The sequence below is a fragment of the Aulonocara stuartgranti genome, assembly GCF_965226115.1.
Source record: "Aulonocara stuartgranti genome assembly, chromosome: 7".
Lineage (NCBI taxonomy): Eukaryota > Metazoa > Chordata > Actinopteri > Cichliformes > Cichlidae > Aulonocara > Aulonocara stuartgranti.
Genome location: NC_138945.1, coordinates 38,256,698 through 38,280,316, shown reverse-complemented (window position 1 = coordinate 38,280,316; position 23,619 = coordinate 38,256,698). Strand labels below are relative to the sequence as shown.

Below are 23,619 nucleotides of genomic sequence, written 5' to 3'. Positions count from 1 at the left end.
AAGTAAAGAGCCTTAGCAGTTTGTTCAAGGAAGCCCGGCCCCCAGTTAGAGATTCAGAGATTATGGCCGGCCGAGTAACCACGGTCCATTCAGCGCAGCTCTAAGAGAGTGAAGGTCTGAGACTGGGAAAGAGCTAGTGGACTACAGCAAAGCCTGGTGCCAGTACTGATGATGTGCTTGTCATCCTAGAACCTCACCAATACAACGCACATATTTAAAGCACTTTTTGTCAATCTCCTATTGAGTGAGCAGTTGGGTGGAAGAGACTCGACACCAGCCAACAGTTCAGCCAACAATGAAGAGGCACCACCATTACCACATCAAAGAAACTGGCTTACCAGGGTGCACAACGTGAGCTTCGGTCTTTGACTTCACTATTTATGTTTGTATCAGCAGCGTCTACCCAGCATCGCTCATTAACTTGTATTTATTCTTCCAGAAATTTTTGAAGGCCTTGAATAAATTATTAAAGGAGAAGGGAAACTTTCAGAGATTTCTCAAGTACAAAGCCCTCATTTTCTCCATGTCTAGACTAGAATGTGTTTGGAAACAACTGTGAGTCAAGGACATTGATGTTTTTAACCAGTTCTTAAAATTCTGAGCTAATAATTGACCAAATCTGTAACAAAAACAAGAAAAACTGTTCTCAACATCTCAACAAGAATACATGTCTTGGTTTAAAATGTGCTATAAATAAAATCTTTCTGCTTTAAATCTTTAAAAACCCTTTCATACATTTCTGGAAATTTATAACAATTTATAACATCATTTAATATTATTGATTACGATGACCTGGATGACTGAGAACCTTCACAGAACCTTCACAGACACATTTAATATTATCTTTTAATCACTTAGCTAGAAATGGAAAGCAAAATTATTTAAATCAAAAAACTTTTTTTTCTCTATGTACACGCTTTTTAACTTCAGCATTCAGCATTCAGCATAATTAATAAATAAATATTATATGGTGTACATATGTGACAAGTGTTTTTATTTATAAAAAAAAGAGTAGACGTTCTGTGACTTTTTGATCACAACAAAACAGACTGTAAATCAAATAAATTTGTATTCATATTTTCTGATGAGAGGGTCTCCCTGGACCATTTTTGTACATGTTGACTTCAGGGCCATGTGGCCACTGTTTTAACTGCATTTGGTTGGAAACAGCCCTGTGTTGTGGGAAAGTGTGAATCATTGTGTTGGGCATTGTCAAATAGCCAAATATTTGTAGTGTAACCTAATCAGATTACAGTGGTATCGACTTGTGTCTAATCACGAAGCAAAATAGATCGACTGTGGTTCACTTCATATAGTTCAGTGAGAAAATCCAAGTTTGAAATAAGTGATTTATTTCAGCAGCACAAGACTACAGGTGGATGTCGGGGTGGTGGAATAGTTGAAACAGCAGGCAGCGATGCAGCACAGCTGTGGCAGGAATGGGAGAGAGTGTTTGGTGACGTGATGGGAGGAGGCCAGCTTGCTGCCTTTGTTCTGTTCGGGAGGGTTCAACAAACAATGCACATGTCAGAGGTTTGACTGAAGAACAGCAAAAATGACTCTAACTAGATCTAGTTAACAGATGTGTTGTTTTAATAAGGTTGAGTTTTAGTTTAGTTTTACTTTTAATCGGTTTCAGCATTAGAGTTTTGAATTATTTCAGTTTTGGCAGTGTAGCTTTATTTTTCATTAAGAAGAATTCAAAGGGCCTCAGTAAACAGTAAGCAGGCATTAAATTTGAGCATTGGGGGGCCACTAAACACTTCATTCCTAGTTGAGTTTGTACCTTCACTAGATTTATTTTTAATGGAAACCTTTACTGTTCCTCCTACAACCCTTTAAAACCGGTCGGAGCGGGCACACTCCGTTTTGTGCAACTACATTTAAATCCCGGTAGCACTGCAACCACGTAAGCTAGTGCAATAATTTTTTTTGCATATGAAACCGGAGGAGTTGTACTTACATCTTATGCCATCAGCTTGTCCTAAGTCACAGTTTCCTTCCACATATAGCTTTGCAAAAACTGCATAAAAAGCACTTGCAGCAACAAAAACATAATATTCCAGAAACACGCTTTGCCGATCCGATCAGCTGTTCATAACACTTCCTACGTCCATCAGCACGAACTATCACATGTCCGCCATTGCCTGCCCGAAACCAGAAGTGGCGTCATTTTTGCGGAAATCTAGTTTTTTACCATCAGGGCCTTGTAAGGCTATACTGGTGTTTTTAAAAGTTATGTTTGACTTTATGACTTTCTGTGTCATTTCTGGGATGCTTAGAAGTCATATTGCACTGCTGGAAATAGTTTATTTTGATGCACATGCTGTTATTTTGCAAATTTTCATTATAATATTTATTTTCGTTTTTCCTGCAGTATATAAAAATTGGTGTATTTAAAAAATAAAACTATGAAGACACTCAAAATAAATTTCCTGTGGTGGGAAACTATTTTGTGCAGCTTTTTTGTATTTACAGTTTTGAGGGATAAGCCTCTTAAATTTCTCTAACTAGAAATATATGTTAAAAAATCAAAAACGATTTTCAATTTTTTTGTAGTTTATTGCACTTTTTTGCAATTTATGTAATTACTATGCACTTAATGCAGACATATTATTAAAATTTAGGCTGTAATTGTTGTATTGATGTATAGCAACTTGAAATGCTCCCAAAAATCGCTCCACAGCATGTAAAAATCTAATATAAGCTCTGGCGGACTTGGTTCTATGGTAGGTCTTAAAGGGTTAAGTCCTTTGTGTTTTTCATGTTGTCACTGAAGAACATGGCAAATCTACACCCATGCACCAACACCTTGTCGGACTTGTGCCAATTTTAACCCAATTGAAAAAAACAAAAACTAAAGACATTTGACTTTTGAAGCTTTTTAACAACTGCTTTTAGTTTTTAGTTTAGTTTTTACTTTTTTGAAACTTTAAAAACCTTGCCGTGCATTTTAGTGTACTGACAAAGATACAATGAAACCAGAGGAGAATACAGACTGACAGAATATGTGTGTGTGTGTGTGTGTGTGTGTGTGTGTGTGTGTGTGTGTGTGTGTGTGTGTGTGTGTGTGTGTGCGGGCTAAAAGGGTTTGCCCTCATCTCCATGACAATCAACACTTGTCGCCCCATCTGTCCAACACTCACACACACTTAGTGACTTCATACAGTGCTGTTAGTCACACACAGTCAGGGGTTGTGGCAGATGTAGTGGGATATAGGAAGAAGGGGAGGAAGCCATTGTTGGCTTTTTGACCCACACACACACACACACCCACAGTAGAGCAGATGGGCCCGTCTTAAAACAAAGACTGGCTGCAGCTTGGCTGACTCTTCCTCTTGGAGGAGACAGCAAGTTTATTTAAACAGATCTGAAGGCAGATGTGTGAGGAGACTGGAAATGCTGTGAAATGTAACTGCTTGAATTTAAATTTTACAGGAGTGGAGATTTGACCTCACTCTGAGTCATAAGCTGCTCTTTGCTGCTAAATATTTATAAAAAAAACTTTCTAGAAAAATGAGACTGTGTTGGAAAGCTCGCTGATCCTTCCCCGTGTATGTGTCTGGAGTTTTCTCTTCCAGTAGAGCTCAAAAAGAGCTCAGTATTTAAGTTTTATAAATATAGTACCAGTTCACAACAATGGTCATCTCAGGGTATCTCAAGGATACATTAGGTTTCTATGGCCTGTTATGTCTGCCAGGCTCACAGCCGACATCAAGTGCATTCAGATATTTCCAAAATAAGACGTCTTGTTGCATCCTGGCTTCAATTTTGCTTCAGCACTACTTAATGTAGTCAATTTTCCCGTTCTCACAAGTAAAAAAAATATATATATATATTTTAAGGAACAAATATAAATGTGTTTTCTTGCAACTGTTCAGTTAAAAAATCAGACCAAATGATTAAATAATAAAAAAGTCTTATTCACTCTTTAGTCTTGGTTGAATATTCAGCTGCAGTACCTTGGGGGAAACTCTTAACTGCTGATTTTATACAAGGCAGTTTACGCTGTAAGAATAATCAGGCTCTAAATTTGCGCAATTATTGGCCTAAAATCCTGAATTACATATGTATTTATCCTCACATATAGATTTTTCTTAACATCTTAATCCAGCAGTCACCAGCAGAGAGCACAAAGCGGTTTTATGGTCTCAGATGTGTGTAATTTCATGCAATTTAAAAGCATCAGTGGCTTTTTTTGCCTCTTTCAGCTGTGATCCTTTGATTTCACCCTTTCATCTGAGCGCATGTCGAGCTACACAAATACACATATCAGACATGAAAGACAGAATAATTGTTTTTATGCCTTCAGCCGCGGACGGCTGGGTTTTGTTTTTCCGTCCAGCCATCCGTACATCCAGGTCTCATGGCATGAAATCGCTAGAAAGCCTCGTTTCTCCAAGGAGGCTCCTTACATTTGGAACAAACGGTCACCTCAGATTTGGTATACAAAGGTGAAGGGTTGTTGTGACTTCACATATGCATTTGGCACTAACTTAAGAATTCATGCGCACAAATGTCTAACAGGATAACAATTATGTACTTCTTTTGTTGTTGGTTGCTCCTCTCCTTTTTCTTGTCCTTTTCTTCTTCTTCTTCTTCTTTCTTGTACTTTTTCTCACCCTTCCTATCTTCCTGTCGTTTTCCTTCAAAGCCTTAACTGCACATATTACATACTTCTGGACATAAATGCAGCTTCGTTGGAGAATTTTAGAGCTATAAATAAATAAAACTGTACATTTACATAACACAAGGCTCTAACAGAAATCAACTTTAAAATTAGCAGTTGTGAATGAGGGATTAGTGAGAAATGAGAACTAAGCCTGCTTGTTAGTCTTAGTTGGGAATGTAGTTTCACACTATCTGAACCCACTAAGCTGAGATGTTAATACAACAAAATGTGCGTGTATACAATGACTCATCCTAACCATGGTGACATGGAGACAGCTCAGTTACTTTTAAAGTGAACTGCAGCTCAGTTTTCAAACAAAATTAATAATCACATTACATAAGTATATAAATCCACTCATAGCTGCAGCTGACCAGTTGCAGAATAGCTTAAAAGACCATATCAGGCTGCGTAAGAAAGTACAAATAATGAATGTAAATTATTATTATTGTTATGCAACATTTAACAAATGCTACTGCTAAAATAAAAACTTTTTTCATCACTTTGATTTGACTTTCACCTTATTCTGTTAGATGAATTTGAGTAAATCAGGTCAAGTTAAAAGCTAAAGCTAGCTTTACTTGCACCCTGTTGCAGTGCTGTAAATTGGAATAAAAATTATAGATTTAATTTGAAAATTGCACACAGATAAAATCTGAAGGGGTGAGGACCAAGCACAGGGAGTAACAGGTGTGCTACCTCTGAACAGGACCTTACATATTTGTGCTGCTGGTGGATTTTGGAGCATTTTAAATGGGAATGTCTTGATATGGTTTGCTGTCCAGTTAACTGTTCTATCAGACCTCCAAAGAAAACTGTGGCTTGGGACAGAATTTCTAGTATTAAATTTATATCTTAAGGAGAGTTAATTAGCAATCTGTTCTTATCAGTTCTACATGGTAGCTTGTTAAATCAGGAAGCTAGAATTAGCTTTTAATTAGCTTTCACATTCTTGTACAAATAAGGCTTCATCTGGCTTCTTCTGTAGCTCTCTTCCTGTTAAATGGAAGTTCTTCCTCCCCGCATTTGCCAAGTGATTGCTCATAGTGAATTATTTAATCAGCATGGTTCTCCCTCTTGCCTTTCCTCACAACATGAAGTTTTTTTCATTACTATTATTATGTCCTCCTGTGAGACGCAGTTTATATCATCAAAACACTGAAAAGGCATCAAATCACAGCAAACCAGACTCCAGTTTTTATCTTTTATTCCTTTCCAAACCAATTTTTGTAGTTTCAAAACACATTAAAAAGTTATTTTTGTTCAGATGATGAAGCTCATTAGGGTGTAGTCTAAATTAAGCCCTCCCTTTCTTTCTCATGAAGTAACGACAGACCACAGTGAGGAGCATCCGCCTGCAGCAGCTCTCTGTTCCCCTGGAAACTGTTTAATTGAACTTTTAATAAGTTCAGTTCTGGCTCATTATATCCTAACGCAACAGAATAAAACAGCATGTTGACCACATTCTCCGCTTTGCCTCACAAATACTTCCGTTGGAAGTGAAGAAAGACGATCCCATCAGAAATATAAACACAGAATTAAAAACACAAACGTTTTTAAGAGGAGATTGGCTCACACTTACAGCTGCATTACTAATCCTGTGAGCAACCTCAGTGATGTCAGACGAGCCCTGATTTCCACCAAAAACACAGGTGTTAACCCTTAAACAGCCTTTTAGAGAGGACAAAAATATACTTGACCTTCGAGACAGAAGTGCAAAAAGTCTCTCTCACGTGAGCATACACACAGATACACACACATGCACACATACACAGCACAAGGTGGCAGCTGGACATCTGACATCTGTTCAGTCTTTCAGAAACGCTGAAACTCCCACATCACTGCTGTGTGTGTGTGTGTGTGTGTGTGTGTGTGTGTGTGTGTGTGTGTGTGTGTGTGTAGGATTAATTGTTGACTTCGTATGCCTCTGTGTGTGTCTGTGTGTGTGGATGGAGCAGGGATTAGTTCCTTTCTACGCTCATGTGTATGCATGTGTGTGTGTACATGTGTGTTTGTGTGGATGTGAGAGAGTGTCTTATGACAATAGGGGCGGGGTGGCAGTTCTCTAAAAATGTCCTTAAACCATGTTGAACCTCCGTAAGACTTTAATCTCATGTAAATTATAATTTAATTAGTGAATTTGAATAAGAAAGCGACTGAAGTACAGTGTGAGTGTGTGCATGTTTGTGTGAGAGAGAGTGTGTGTTATAAGCTGCTGACTTCATTGTGTGTGTATGAGATTAATTTCCTACCATGTGCATGAGCAGCATTATTATGAGTCTGTGTGTGTGTGTGTGTGGGGGGGGGGGGGGGGGGGGGGTGTAGTGCGGGGATGCTGGGTCTGGGCAGCAGGTTTCTTTGGAGTTTCTTTCACTCCAGAGGGTCATCACATTACACTATAGTTTTTCTCATTTACTACTACTATTTTATTCTGTTCAATAAATAATAAAAAGCAGATTGGCTTCTGAAGCTGCTTCAGTGGAGACACAGTAAACAAACAAACAAAAAACTAACTAACACAAAGTTAATGTGTATGTGAGGATGGGTAAGACTGACATAAGAAACTCCAGACTCATGACAGGGTTTGCCCTGTCATGAGTCTGGAGTCTTCGGGTCTTTGGAGGACCTTTAAGCATCATCTATACTATAGCCAGGGCTGCACATAAGTGGTCCGCAGGTGTGCATTCGCTGTCAAAATAAAAGATGCCCACCAGATAAGAAGTTGCAATGTGCGTTTGTGTACATAAGATTTTCTGGAGGAGGACAGACATTTGTTTAGAACTCTTAAAGATGTTGAAGAAGCTCCTTTAAGCAATTGCTTTGGTGTTCTTCTACCGCAAAACATATTCTCAGAACTTCTCGGAATTTCAGGGAATACGCGTTTCTTTTGCGGTGATTTACATGTAACGTAACGTAAATTGACTTTTAGGTCGGTTAGTATTTGGACAATGCCTCGCAGAGCATGTCAGAGGAGGAAAATAAAAGGATTTTCTCCCAAGTATTAAAAAAAAATGCTACATTTAAAATGACCAGCTAATTAGCTAATAGGAGATCCAATTGACACCTTATTAGCTGACAATTCTACTGTTTAGACTGCATGTAACTCTTTTATTAACACTTTAACGTTACCAAGTAAGATTTTTTTTTGTTAGCCATTTAAAATATTCATCCACTACTTGCTAATCTGTTTTTGATTCATTCAGCAAAGAAATGTAAACTATTCCTGATTTATTTTTCTAGCACTTAGAAAATTCAGTTATCATTTCTTTAACCGTGTTATTGCATAACAATTTCATGTGACATTCATGCATTTAACAAACAATTTTAACACATTTTTACCCTTTGACTTGTACATTTCTGTTTTGCTAATTCTTTTAGCATTTTTGCTTAAAGGAAATACTTCTCCACTCAAGCTTTTTCCACTCCACTGAGTTTTTTTAAATTGAATTTTACTTCATCATGACAGCTAATCTTTCTACCTTGGTTACTGTGGGAGTGGCCCTTGGGGTAAGCCTGGTTCTTGGAGTAAGGTTGAACTGGTGATGAATCACCGCTATGCTACGCCATGTTGGCCTTAGGCTTTCATTTGGTTTCATGAAATATGGCTTCACTATGCCATACTTTCCATACCAAGAAATCAAAATTACACAGTTTTTAAAATCATGAAATCCTATGCCTGCAAATAATTGCTTTGAACATCAGACTGTCTGAAGGATAGTGGGGTGTCCATGTAACTAAGGCAAAGACTGCTCAGTGGGTGTATTTTGGCTTGGTGTGTGTATTAGTATTGGAGAAGCTCCAGGAACAGTAGGGTGCTCTCTGGACTCACAAAGCCCTGCAGGGCAGCAGACTGCTGGGCACGCCGAATGTCCCGACCCACTGAACCCTCTGGAGGTTCAGGGACACCATCTGCACAGGGAGACAATATCTATTGTACTGCAACATTACACTACAAAGACTGCATTTTAGTCACAGTGTGAGTTGTAACTTCTTGCAAATGTTAATCAACTACTAATGCATTGATTATCATTGACCATAAATTTTGACAGCCATTGGTGTTCATCTGTTCATCTTTTCTTTCTGATTACTTTGACTGCAGATTGTTCACAGAACATGTTTAGAACAAGTCACAAGTGTGTCCTACATGCAGCTTTGATCCACTATTATGTGGAGTGTTGTTAATCTTTGAAGTAAATTGGACTCAGTGTTTTCTTCTGATTCATAATACAAAAAAGTGTTTAAAAAATCAAGGGAATGCTGCTTTAGTAAGTAGTTCTTCTCCTCCAGAGGACAGAGAAGTGGTGGAAACTGAGTAAGAAAACAAGTAACTGTGTGTGTGTGTGTGTGTGTGTGTGTGTGTGTGTGTGTGTGTGTGTGTGTGTGTGTGTGTGTGTGTGACAAAAGCCTGAGGCTACAGCAGCTTGCTTGTTTCATTCATTCTGTTGGTTTAAGACTTGATCCTACAGGGAGACGGAGCACAAGGAGCAAGACATGAGAGCAAGGGTATAAGTAAAATTAAAATAAAAAATCCCCAGATACTCACATGTATCTTTACTGTAGCACACTTTCTACATATGACTTGTGTGTTTCTTATCTTGGGGAAGAAGAACTAGAGTAAGAAGCTCAACAGTTCAATATATTTTTCCACTGTGGAAACAATCTCTGCGATCTCTGTCCTAACACACTGGTTCAGTGTTGATTGATTGAAGTGTGCCCTTTACAAAAAAGAAAAAAAGAAAAAAAGAGTACACTGATTTCATATTATTTCTATTTTCATGTGATTCGGCGTTTGGATCAAAATCTGGATGCAGGTGCAGAAACAGCACACGTACCTGTGTCTGCTCTGTATGGATGAGTGCTGACTGAATGCTGTGTGTGTCTCAGGTGTTTCAGCCTTTCTTTTGTTCTCTTCATCAATTTCACTTTCTTTCCAACAAAGGAGCTTAATGAACTATGCTGTGGGCCAGGAAGGGATCTTTTCAGAGGAAGGAGGGAGTATTACAGAGAGCAATTACTCTCTGAAATGGCTTACATTGTATATGAAAAAGGCCTTTGAAAAAAACAGAACTTTTTTCAGTGAAACCCTGTGAATAAAGCAATGATGTGAGCCTAAATGTAACTTTCTGTTGAATCAAGTGACCGTGATTGAAATATTCATAAACAGTGTGTCATTAGCTTGGCTCACACTGCAGCCTTCCTACTCTTTGTATTTCACCTGTTACTCGGATTATATTTGTTGCTTTTGCTAAAGGAGGCTTTTGCTTCTGCTAGATCCATTCCAGCTGCATAAAGGGAAGGATTACTCCTGTCTGCTTTTGAGAGCTGGAGAAATAAGCAAAGCTTCAATCTATTCATCTGACTCAGAGAGCATTTGGGAGAAAGCTTGAGCTTTTCAGACAGATGCATCGTGGTACTGTAGGATGAGGCATGAGAAAACTGCAGATAAAACAGGTAGCAACCAAAGCAGCACACCCTGTTATGCTGTAGGTTATGTATGGAGTGTTTTACCTGGCAGGAAAAAGAAACAATAAACTAGTGTGTTAGATTATCTCTTCCACTTGTATGGAACAAGAAGACTGTGTAATGTGAGCAACAATGCATTTTCTCTGCTCAGGCCTGCATCATGGGGGCAAGGTTTTGGGAATTTGCCACAGTTTCTTGTGTTTGTCTCACCTGCACCTCAGTCAGGACTGCTACAGTCAAAAGACAGATTTTGCTTCCAGCTGCAGTAATGTATATTTGGTGATATCACTTAGCATGTTAAATCAACCAAGAAAACCATAGATTTAAAAGACGGGAAGTTAATCTTGAGGAGCCCACAAAAATACATATAAAATGTGTGTCTAGAAACAGGAATCAGTTGATTAAAAGTTAACAAAAGCAGAAAGACCACAGAAAAGATTCATGGATGTAGCGAAGGAAGACATGCAGGGGGGTGGTGTGACAGAGGAGGGTGCTGGGAATAGGATAGGATGGAGTCAGATGAACGTCCAAGAAAAGAAGACTATAAACCAAGCATATGCCGTCCGGGCTGGGTGGATCTGGTGGGGTTGCTGGCAGAGCTTGACTTTGAGGATTATTTGACTAACTCTATGCCTGATTCGCTCAAATAAGCTTATGGCGCAAGTTAGTTTGCTTTCTCACCCAGGGTGACATTTTACCTTTTAGTCTGCCTGTTTTGGTCAAAATCTTAGGTAATAATGTGATCATAGTGTGCTGTACAAACCAGCACAGTTAGACACATCCTTGATGCTCAGTTTATGTGTTTTTCTTTAGATGAGTCAGAGCAGAGACACAGTCATGTGATGTGTGTCCCCTGATGTGTGCTTTATGGCCTGTGTTTGAAAGCCAGCCAGGAGCTTCATGTCGGGCGACAGTTAATGAAGCCGCGGAGTCTCAGAAAAGCAGCAGCAGCCGGAGGGGAGGGCGTTTAACTGAGCCTTTAGCACAGATATTTGTCCAACCTGGCCTCGTGTTCGCTCCTGGTTGACTTCGAGATACATCTTTAACCAGAAAGAAAAGTGTGTTTATTAATCTTTGCATGAATAAATCTCCTCTAAGATTGCCTTCATTTTTATGTTCTCCACATTACTGAGAAGTAGTTTCATCCTTTTCGTCATTAAACCGAGCGGGGCTTCACAATTTTACAATCACATCCTACTGTGTGCAGACTTCATTTAACCTCAGAAACCATGCGTCCAACAGCTCTGATTAGAATTCAAACAGAGTTGAATTCTCCTGGGAAGTCCTGCAGACCTGAAGGTTTGCAGGCCTTCACTCATTTATCTGGAATTACCTTGAACAGAGCAGCAGGCAGACAGAGAATCAGTGTAGTTCAAGGGGGGAAAAAAGAGGCATGAACGTGAAAAGCAGCAGAACAGAAAGCATAAAGTTTCTCCTCTGCCGGCTGAGGAGTTTTATTTCTCCCCCAAGGAGTAGTAGAAACAATGTTTTTACAGTTTCCACTCAATATAACACTAAAAGCTTCAGCAAGGACAAACCAGCAGTGAATAACCTGCAGCGCTGCTTTGTTTACAAACCACACAAATAATTCTGATATTACAACTTCGCAATCAATCAGAGGAAAAAGGGGGGCGATTGTCATAAATAGAGAGAGAGGCTTTTTCTCTGTCAGGTGTCCTTTAAGACAAAGGTGTGGAAAACAAAAGGAAGAGCGATGAAAAGAGCGAACTGCTCAGTGCTTTTCTTTGATAGTCGAATCCTGCTGAGACTCTTCTATGTAAACATTTATAAACTAATGGAGCACACGTGTCACAGTTATCATCACATTAACGATAGGTCGAAAATTACTGCAAATATTCTGCTATGTTGTGATATTTCGCTCTATTGAGATTAGTTAGAAACAATGTAATTAAACCTTTATTGTTAATTTCAAGGCCTGTGGTTGGTTCCTAATTATTCTGATACTTACCGTAGCTTTCCATACCAAAACTGAAAAATGTGATACTAGTTTTTTTGTGTTGAGTTGTAGTTTTCTTTTCAGACCAAGTGCACTTAGACTTACAGGTAACCTGTAATGATTACTAATCATCTTTTTACACACAGTTACTTATTTAAATGTTGATTTTATGCCTTTAAACACTGTTTACCAGTTTGTCCAAAACATTTTATCCCCTTTTTGTTATGAACACTCGTTTCACTATATGTAGAGCGTGTCTTTCTTCTATCTGTGGCACCTCAGCTGGAGGTTTCTTCCTGTTAAAAGTGAGTTTTTCCACCTGCTTATTCAGCTGGGGTCATCTGATTGTTAGGTTTTTCTCTTTATTAGTGTAGGGTCTTTGTCTTACAATATAAAGAGCCACAAGGTGATTGCTGTTGTGATTTGGTGCTATATGAATAACATTGACTTGAGCTGAATATAACTGAATTAAAAGTTTCCTTTTGTGATCCTTAGTTGTTGTTCTGCTGATTTATTTCAGTGTCTTCTTCTTCTTTGTTCCCCACACTCCATCTCTATTAGCTTGGTCCTTCTTTCAGTTTACTTCCTGCTTTATTTTGAAGTCTAGTTTCCTTGAGTAGCTTTTGTATTTACTTCCTACCTTTGTTCCTCTTCCCACCCTCATTATTGTGTTCACCTGCGCCTCATCATCCCTTCCCCCTGTGGCTGTATTTAGATGGATTATCCTCAGCTGGACTCCTGAGTTGCGGGGGTTGTCTCGTGCAGTGGTCCACTGCCTTCCTGTAATGAACATTTCATTCAGTAATGACAGTGTTTTTACATAAACATATAACTATGGTTGAATCACCTACTGAAATACATTTGTTTTATTTTAAAAAGTTAAGTAAAAGTTAAAAACCAATTCAGCTCTTAGTCACTTAGTGTTTAACTTTTTTTAAACACAGAAAACTTGAAGATGTTGAGTCAGTACAAAGACAATTTTAAAGCCCATTCCTGGAGACCGTGAGATAAATTATTGCATTAGTCTGCTCGCGTAGAGAATAAATTTACTATTAATCATCTTCAGGATTAGAACTTCTTTTTTTAATCACGAAAAACCACCTTGGCTGAATTTAATATTCAGACTTAATGTTGGTATTTCTTCAGACAAAATAAACAGATTCTTGTGTTTTATGTGTTTCTTGTAAATCTAATTTAATACATATGTGTGGCTGGCTACACAGGTAACATTAATGCAGCACAGGTGAGCGTGATGAAGCCACAGTAAATTGCAAGGGAAGGGACAGTGACAGAAAGTGTACACTGATCAGAAAGTAAGGTTAACAGTTCATTGCTCTGATAGCTGGGTATCCAACTTATTTATTAGTGTTTTCTTTTAAAGACACATGCTAAATTTCTAATGCAGTATTAGGAAGGTTACTTTTAAAATGTATTCCACTACAGATTACAGAAACATGCCCCAAAATGTATTTTGTAACGTATTCCGTTACGTTACTCAATGAGAGTATAACGTATTCTGAATACTTTGGATTACTTAATATATTATCATGCTTTTTACAACTATGTACTATTGCTGTCTGATTTATTACTATTACAGAAGGTTACTCGCCATACGAATACCAACTAGATTTTTAAATCTTTATATAAAAGGAGTAACAGTAGGGTGGACATTACGTAAGGCTGCACTTTTTGCAGCGATCTCGTGTAGAAAACTATTCCACGCGTATATAACCGGAAATTGGAATGACCAAAAATAGAGAGGGCAAAGCCTAACATATGTAACAGGAAAATACAGCCGTGTAATCCATTCATCTCAACAAAGTAACTGTATTCTGAATGCCAACTTTTTAAATGGTGACTGTAACAGAATACAGTTACTCATATTTTAAATACGTAGCGGCGGTACACGTATTCCGTTACTCCCCAACACTGTTGTAATGGCATCACAAATATATTTTCCACTTGCTTTAATATGCATGACTAGAAGAGAACAATCATAATGATGGTTCAGCTAAATCTTTTATTTATAGTTTTCACCCAAACACAGGTAATCTGTTTATGCGAAGTGACAATTAGCCCGAGAAAAACTACAAAAGTGCTCCGATTTTAAGCACACATCTTCATTAAAAACCATCATCATGGCAAATAAAATGAGGACAAATAGTTTTTTAGTCTTAAAGAACTCATGATACCAAAAATGTGTGTGTCTAAGAATCCGATTAATTATTCCTCTACATTCAGAGTTGCTTTCCGGAGGTGCATCCAGCCGTAAACATCATAAGGACTTGGCTCCTGTGAAGGACACCTCTGAAGCAGCTAAAGTCACAGAGGAGACGTTAATATTTGTGCAGATGTTAGTGGTGATTCTGCTGCCGAAGCTGATGCTAATGTACGACATGAAAGTCAGGACGTCTCCCGGTGCAACATATGCACACACCTCCCCACACACAAGCTCGCAGGTACATAACACACAGACAATGCATTTTAAGGTATCAATCAGGCTCGATGTGACAAGGAGGAATGTCCTTGAATGTAAATTATTCAGCAGAACAAGACAAAGAAAAAAAGAAGAGACTGTTATTTTCTAGCATAGGACTTCTAAGCTGTTAGATTCAAGGGTATTCTTGTTTAATTCCATAGTTTCTTAATGTGTTTAAAGCTGTGTTAATCAACTTTTGTCCATGAAGAGACAGGAAAGCTTAGTATCAAGCTGAGGGGCACAGCCCTCATATCGCCTGCTGCAGTCTTGGCCAGTGGCATTGTCTAGTTGCAGAAATGTCAGCTTTGTATAGACGTCTACAGGAAATGGACAAATTTTCCCACTTCAATAACTACCTTAGCATACATTTCACTCCACGGAAATCTTTCAACTCATCTTTAATATAGCTGGATGTTCATTTTATGTATATTAAGGTCACAGCCATTCATCGATTTTCTACCATTTATGTGGGTCATAGGCATTCTAATCTAAGAGACACCCAGACCTCCTCCTCCCTAACCACCTTCTCAAGCTCTACTGAAGGGACTCTGAGGAGTTCCCAAGTCAGCTGAGAGACATACTCTCTACAGCATGTCATGGGTCTACCCTGGGGCCTCCTGGAGGAGCTGGAGGAGGACCCAGAGCACCTAACCTACAAGGCATCCAGGACACATTCTAGTAAAATGCCACTTGAACTGGATCCTTTTTGATGTGGAGGAGTAGCAGCTCTACTCTGAGCCCCTCACAAATCACTGAACTCCTCCTGAATTACCTTATCTGTATAGAAGAGCCTCGTTCTTTTGGTCACTTATTAATACTGGATTGGACAGTGAAGGCAGAGGACTCGATGTTCCTGGAAGAGCAAGATAACCCAGGGTGTTATTTAGAGAGTGGTCACCTTGTGATTGACAAGTTAATACATGCATGTCTTCAAGACTTGCAAACCCTAATATTTCAGATAATGTCAGGTCTAAGACGGCTTAATGAAGTCAGTCAGTACATTTTTGTGCTGCTCCATAGAGTTCCTCAAGGCTTTGCAGGACTTTGTAGGTCTCCAAATGGGACTTTTTCTTTTTTGTTTTTTTGGCATCCAAAATTGGTGTTATCAAGGCACCATCTTCAAAAGGCTTCTGTGTTGAAACACAGGTGGTGCTCTGGGATGTGAACACAATTTTCCTGTCACATTGAGTTGCTTTTTAAACCCCTCTGGTCTTTTGGAGAAAGAAAATGGGGTTTTTAAAAAATGTAAATACTTTTTGATGTGTGTTAGTTAGAATTACTCATTTTCTCCACCTGATTGCCAAGACTTATGAGAACCATTTCCAAAAGCAGTCACATATTTGTAAAGCAGACGGCTAGGGATTAGAGTTAGAGTATTGGTGATGATGGCTTAGAAACTACCTCTGACAATAAGCTTGCTTTCTGCAGCTACCGGCAGCTGAAATGAAATGTTACAGAGCAGCTTTCCTTGCACGTGGTCCGGGTCGGGATTGCACTGAAATTTTGGGTCCGGATATTGTTGCAGATTAAACTGTATTTTGGCCTGGAGCCCGTCTGTATGTGGGGAAATAGGAGAGCCAAGTGTTAGAGCGGTTAAATGGAAAAGGCCAGTCAACCAGGAGAAGCATTGATATTCAGAACACACACACACATACGCATCAACACACACACACGCACGCTGGTCCTGTAGCTCATTCTAGCTCTCCACACATCAGTGGCACCATCGAATGAAGATTGAATATCCAGAGAGAGAGGTAGAGAGAGAGAGGGTGATAAAATGAGATGTGTGTGCTGCCTCAGTCGTTGGCTGAAACCTCTGACTTTAAAGTGCGTTCTGATTGGGTAAAATTGCAAATAAATAAATAAACAAACAGCACGTCTGTAATCAGAGCTTGTGATTCCTCTCTGCTGCACTGCTTAATTATGCGTGTTTATGTAAATGCAGACTCTTGATGAGATGGTAATGGATATCCCAGATTGACTTTAATGGATTCCAGAGAGACTGAGAATTAAACCAGCCTGTCTATTAAAGGGCGCAGAGGTGAAGGAACCCCCTACCGGGAACCCACCACCTCCACACATCCACCCCCCTTTTTCTGGCAGCCATGTTGGAGGCTTAGCTCTCTGTGAAGCTAATGGCGGTGTGTCTTTTACAGCTGAGTTCAACAATCTTGTCTGCTCCATGTGGCTGATCATCTCAGTAGCAGCTCATCATGTTTGTGTTTATGTGATTAGAATTTTTGGCCTTCTAATCGCAGCAGACAGAACTGATATGGAAGGGTTTTCAGTGGAAACCTTAATGACAATGTTCTGAGGGCTGTTTCCAAGAATTTTGTAGGCTCTTTTAAGAAGTTATTAAGATTTTTCAGGGACATTTTAAGACAGTTAAATTTTGAGTATGGTCTTTTTTTTTTTTTTTAGCTTTTGAAGATTATTCAAGATGCTGTAACAATTTCTGGGGAGGCTACATAATGTTATTGGGCAGGTTTGATTGTGGTTAATATTACGTCAATCCAAGGTATGAAGAAGAAATTTCAGAAATGGTCTTGGCAGATTCAGCATACTCCAGATTCAGCATATGATGATTAAAAATCTAAATAAAAATGTGCCAGTAAACTAGTGTTGTAAAAAAAGAGACACGAGGTGAATGCTGCAGCAAAAATACAAATTTGTTAATTTGGACTGGTAAAATAAACATTACTATTCCAGATGATAATGCCTGTCAGGGATAGAAAAAGACTTTACATGCAACTGAAAAACTTGACACTTTTCTGGAGATTTAACTGCCAGCTTTGCATTACAGTGAAGAAACACTGACATACATATATTCTTTAAATTGGACTACAGCAATAAGTAAATACTGTGTGTCTGTGTTTGAGAGATGAGCGATCCAGCAGATTGACAGAGGAATTAGAAGCTGTCTGCACACACAGAGGACAGGCTGATTACAATCAATAATCTATCAACCACTGCCTGACAAGATGTATTGATCAGTATGAAGGAGAGAGAGAGCAGCGAACAACCCATAAATACACAAAGATGAACACACACACACAAACACACACACACGCAGCTGTCAGGCAGCAGTTTCTGTTTCAAAGTTCACTGAAGTCGGGCAGTTCAAACGGGATGAAGCTCGGGGAATATCTTTAAATATCTGTCATTGATTGATATATTTAAAATGGCCTTTTGGTGTTATTATATTAAAAACACTCAACTGTAATCTAAATGTCAGGCACACTTTTCTTTTAAGTACTATTGGAACAATGTCTCTATTTGATGTAAGCCAGACAATTTGGCTGTGTTAACATGCTGGTTAGCACCATAAGCACTTGCTTTCATCTTTGCTGTTGAATGTAAACATAAGAATCGAAAGCAGCTTTTTAAAAATATTTTTAAGGCAATTTTTTTCAATGGATGCTTGACTTCTATTAGATTCAATTCAGCTTTTATATTGGTAGATTGTAGTACTGTGTTTCTTAGTTTCATTTATTTTCAAAGCCCACTCAGGCTAGGGCAATTAAAGTTATTACAATAAATATAACACTCAACTGTAATCCTAATGTCAGGCTGTGATTTAAATGGAAAGATGTAAGATGGATAAGGCAAAAAAACTGCAGGATTGCTCAGATTTGATAGCAGTGGCTGCTAGCATGCTGGTCAGAGCCACAGGCAGCTTCAAATGCTTTCATCTAACATCAGGAGCTTTTTTCAAATACTTGTAAAGGTAATTTTTTTAAACTATCGATATGGTAGAAATCCATGTGAAGCAATAGATGGTTAAATACAGACATTAGTTCAATTTTGTGAACACATTCTGCATATTAAGTAGAATAAATAAATTAGGGACAAGTCTCTTGGTGGAGGAATGGTTTTGGTTTGCTTTTTATTATTTATTATGACTTTTTTTTGTAATTGATCAACATTCATAGATAGAGCCATCCTTTGGATAGCATTGCTACATCAGAATCCCCCCCCCCAAAAAAAAATTTATCAGTGGCTCCAAGGGGTTAGTCAGCTGACTGTATTTGGGATCCAGTTTCCACATATGGGATCTTTAGCATTTTAACGTTATATTGCTAAACAAATGTTCCAACATATTTACATCTTTTATGTCATGGTGAATTTATTAGTCGCATTTTTCTGTGATTTTCCTTTTAACTTGTAGAACAAAAAATAGCAAGATCATACTTGAAGAAGCCACAGCACACAGTACATATTTCTGTAATGATGCAAATCCCAGACAAGCCTCCAATTTGTCACAGTCTGACTGTAGAGGAATGAAGAGATATCACTTAACTTTTTGGAGAAAAATAAATTGCAGTTAGTTCATTTGTAATGTGTGTAGTGTGTGTGGCTGTGTGGACGGGTGTGCTAACAAGCCAAAAACAAAGCACCAATAGCCAGTAATAGAGATCCAGCCTGTTTATGGCTTGTCCACTGTTCACTATATAATGTCTGTAAAGCTGAACTGTAGTTGTTATCTGCTTATATAGTGCGCTATAATGGTGGTTTGAAACAACAAAGGCTAGTGTCCAGAGGATGTACATTACATTACTCAACTAGTACCATCATGCATTGTCGCCTGTTTGTTATCAGGGGGGAAAGGGGGAAAGTAGAGGTGGTATATATGGAGACAATGTGATTTTCTTACATGTTGAGTACCTGGGATGCATAATAATTCTCAGATGTTTCAGCCTTGCAGCAGAATTCTTTAAATAATATTCAAATACCAGAACCCCATTGAGATTTCAGTTTCTCAGTCCAAACTGTAAATATGTTTTTGGTATGTTGTAAAATGGCTCTCATGAATATTATACCTTGAGGCGTAGTTTGTTTTATACCAAATACATTCATCAAAAGCAGGCTAGTTGTAGCTGTAGTTACTATCAAGCTTAGGTAGCTAAATACAGTTCAGTATGTTATAAAACAAGTTAAATGTGCACATATATGCAATATTGTTTTGTTTTGTTTTTTTTCTTCTGTGAAAATATTTCAACTCTCTGCTATAGTTAACCAAAGATACCAGTGCTGAGGTTTCAGTGGCCCATTGTTTTAGGAGCAGCAATAAAGGAATGTAATTATGTAGCAGTGATACAGTGCAGTGTCTGAAATGTATCAACAGATTTCTACACTTGTACCCAAGTAAGTGCACTACTTAGCAAACACTATATAGTGGGTGAATATTTGGCAAAACAAGTGAACAACTTAAACACAGCTCCAGAAACTTGGTTATATACATAAGCAATCACAATCAGTCAAGCAGTCAAACCAGCCCACTTTCACAAGTGTACCATTATTTATACTAGCTATTAAAATGTGATCATAATACCATAAGGAAACAAATGAATTAAAAGATGACCCAAACCCAAAACCAGACAGGCATGCAGACATTAGGCACACACACACACAGAAACATATGGTTGGTGTGTAACGTGTGTGTGAAGGTCATTAGTTCCTGTCTGCTCTCTGCATGCTTGGAGCCTTGTTGGCATGATTTCTTCCATATCTGACCAAATTACCCACAACACCACAGCTACTGCCAACACACACAGCCCTGAGTGTTTGCATGTGTCCCCGCTCACCATACGGTGCACGCATGGACCATCTCCACCTCGGCCCTTCAATACTCAAGGAAACTGTGAAGGAAAAAGGAGGGAAAAAAACTCCTGGAGGAGAATCTCGGTTTGTACAATGAAGCACTTTATTGTTGCCTGTTTTGATAGAACTCACAGAGGAGGATTATCACAGTGTGATATTAATGTGCTTCTGTATAAAAGAAAGCCTGAGGTTCAGTCTCAACGTTCATTGGAAATTCTACAAATAAAAAAAAGCAGAAAGCCAAAAAAAGAGAGAACACAATAGAACACACAAAAAATAGACTGTGTAACAAAATCAACTCATTTAAATGATGATATAAACTAAGAGGTTTTAGAAATGATAATAGCAGCAGGATAAGATGAACAATGCCAACAAGCTATTCATGTTCTTCATTTTGGCGGGATGTCTTCTGGAGGAAGTCCAGCTCTTCCTGCGGAGGCCCCATCTTCAGCCAAGATGCCTGGGCAGCTCCTCCATATGCCGACAGGACATTCAGAGTGTGCTCATTAGGCCCCCCTGGCAAAAACCCCACAACTCCAAGGTCAGGAGACGGCTCGTTAGGAAGGAGATGCCTAATGAGCGGAGAGATCCTTAACGAAAGAGACATTGTTAACGAGCCCAATGAGCAGCAGCTTAAAACTCTTCTGGGCTCGTTTTTGGATGGAGAAGACGGGAAGATAACAATGACTGATGCAGTTCAGATCACCTCCACAGTCGTTCGTAATAAATACAAAAACTTCTTACAAATCATCAAAACATAGTTGCTACATAAATAAACTCCAGGAAAGCAGAACATCAAATAGAAATATACTCATTTTACTCATTTATGCTAATTTGCACATGTGGTAAAAGTAGTAAAGCTCAAAATCTGGGATGTAGTAAGAGCAGATGTGGTTTAGATTTAGAGTGTTTTATGAAAATTTCGTGAACCTCTCATATCGCGCTATCATGTTTTAAATTGACTGCAAAACTATGGACATTTCCATCAGTGGTCATTTTAAGACACTAAACACACCAAACAAGCTGATTTTAATATTGGCACTAACATGTCACCTTACTCAGTGCTACTGAGCCTCAGGGTCATGAATACAGACCTCTTGAGCTCCATCCAAAAGGGACACAACATTAGCCCATTGGTTGGTGATATTCAGTGTTGGGACTAACGCGTTATTAAGTAACGCGTTACAGTAACTACGTTATTATTGTGGTAACGAGCACGGTAACTAGTTATTATGCCAAAATCAGGAACGCGTTAGTCGTTACTGGGATTTAGATAGGGTCGTTATTCGTTACTTCGTGTGGTGGCTATCGCGGAGCTTCCACAGATTCAGTAACATTAGCAAGTGGTGGAGGCCAGCAGGTGGATGAAGGAAAGGGGAGGCAGGAGGAGCAGAGACCCGAGGCAGCCGCCTGTCCGAGTGTCAGGCGAACTGAACTTTAGGTAAGAAGTTATGACCTGCAGTCTATCTGGGTCAGATATGAACCAAGTTTAGGTGGAGTTTATTTTCGTTATGCTGACTTTTTTGTACTGTGTGCTAGCTAGCATGACGGAGTTTCTATACAGCTGGGTGGGTGCTATGATGTTACTGATGTTGAACTTTATTTTGTTCATAAGGTTAATTATTAGAGTTGCCAACCGTCCCGTAAAAGAAGATATTACACGTTTCGTATTGAGGTGAAAAGGAACGCAGTTTGTCCCGGAAAAGACACAAAGCTGGAGTTATTCTGTCTTTGCTGCACAGCTGCCTCTTCTTCTCTCCCCTCTCTCTCCTGATTCTACTTCAATCATGAAACTGATCAATGATCTGCTGATCGGCTTTTCTCTCTTGTTTGTTTATCGCCCACAGAAAGAATAAACCAGCGGATGTCGCGGTAAACAACAGCAGCACGTTTAAGCTTGATCAGCTGTTGTTAGAATTTATTTAATATTAATTTCTAGTATCAGCTGATGTTTGCTGGAGCCACAGCTGTAAACCTGCTGGTCATGATATGGTTTGTATATGTGGTGAGAGGGAAACATGAAGATGAAACCAGGAGATGTCCTTACTGGATCATCAGAGCTGTGATGGAGAAACAGGTTTACCTTTTAGGTGACAAGAATGAGTTGAAGGGAAGTTATGAACTGTTTCTGAGAGACAAATAACACCAGGATCCTTTTTTTATGTAGCTGACAGCTGGTAACTGTGCAGGGGCGGGTCTAGCAAAGTTTTGCCAGGGGGGCCAGGTAAGGCATTAACAGGAAGAGGGGGGCACAAAGAAATACTTTTCTTTCTTATTCTCATTTAAAATGTCTAGCTTTTAAAAAATAATTATCTGAATCTTACAACAAACGATTGATAGATTGATGCATATATACCATCAAAACAGTGAACATCACTGTCACAACAGCGTTTGTTTTCATTCAAAGGGTTTATGATTTTTTTCTATAATGGTAGTCAAAATGCCCAGGCCAATTTTTTGTCCCAGTCCAGCTCTGTATGCAGCTCATCTGCAGTCTGGTGTTACCTACATCTTCCTATTCGGAAGGCAGGATTTCAGAGTTCTGAGTACAATTAAAAGGACGTCGACTGCAGTTTTTGCGTTGGATGTAAAAAGCGCACATGACGCTGTAACGTAGGCTAGAATCATGGCGGTGGTCAACGACGGTCCAGGCGTGGGATTTCTCTCGTGGAAATATGCACATTATCTTTTCCTTTCTATTGCTAGGTGGCACAGTGCACTTGTGGCAAGTAAGCAAGCTAGAAGACTGGCACTCTTGCTGGGTATCCAGTTACGGAAGCAACACATTAACAAGAGAATTCTGAGTAAAACCAAAGTTACTTTTCCTAGTAACTAGTTACTTTGAAAGTAACGAGTAACTTGAAGTAACTGAGTTACTTTTGAGAGAAGTAACTAGTAATGTAACTAAGTTACTAATTTAAAGTAATTTACCCAACACTGGTGATATTACACAAACCCATTAATGGGGTGTTGCTGTAATGGGTCTCTGTTTTATCGAGATACACAATTACCTTTAATTGCTGGTAAAGAGTGTACTCTTATACACAACTTAGCACAAACAAATGCTCGGCACTGACCACCTGGTGTAACATTTGAACCCACTGGCTATCTTTTTCCAGTGTGCACAGTTAATGTTGTTACATGTAGTGTAAGCCACACATCACACAAGTAAGTTATGACTATAAACAGGAGGGACAGTGTCGTTTTCAGTCAGAGGCCAGGGCTTTTTAAGCGGACTCTGCTCTGTTCTACTTTTGAACTATATTCAGGAACATAATTTACAATATGAATCATCATATTGGATTAAATAAGACGCGAAACTAGGGACTGAGACCATCGGTTTAACAGGAAAGTTTTTACTGTAGGTGGTGATTAAGGAAAATAAGCATTGTTTTCCCTCAGACTTTTATACACTGGATTTCTTTACGCAACCAGGGAACTTGCCTCCTC

The 23,619-nt window shown here is 38.9% G+C and overlaps 1 protein-coding gene across 1 annotated transcript in view; it reads left to right on the top strand.

Moving 5' to 3' along the window:
• dcc (DCC netrin 1 receptor) overlaps positions 1-23,619 on the top strand; it is a 353,610-nt gene that overhangs the window by 20,914 nt on the left and 309,077 nt on the right. The window lies entirely within an intron of this gene.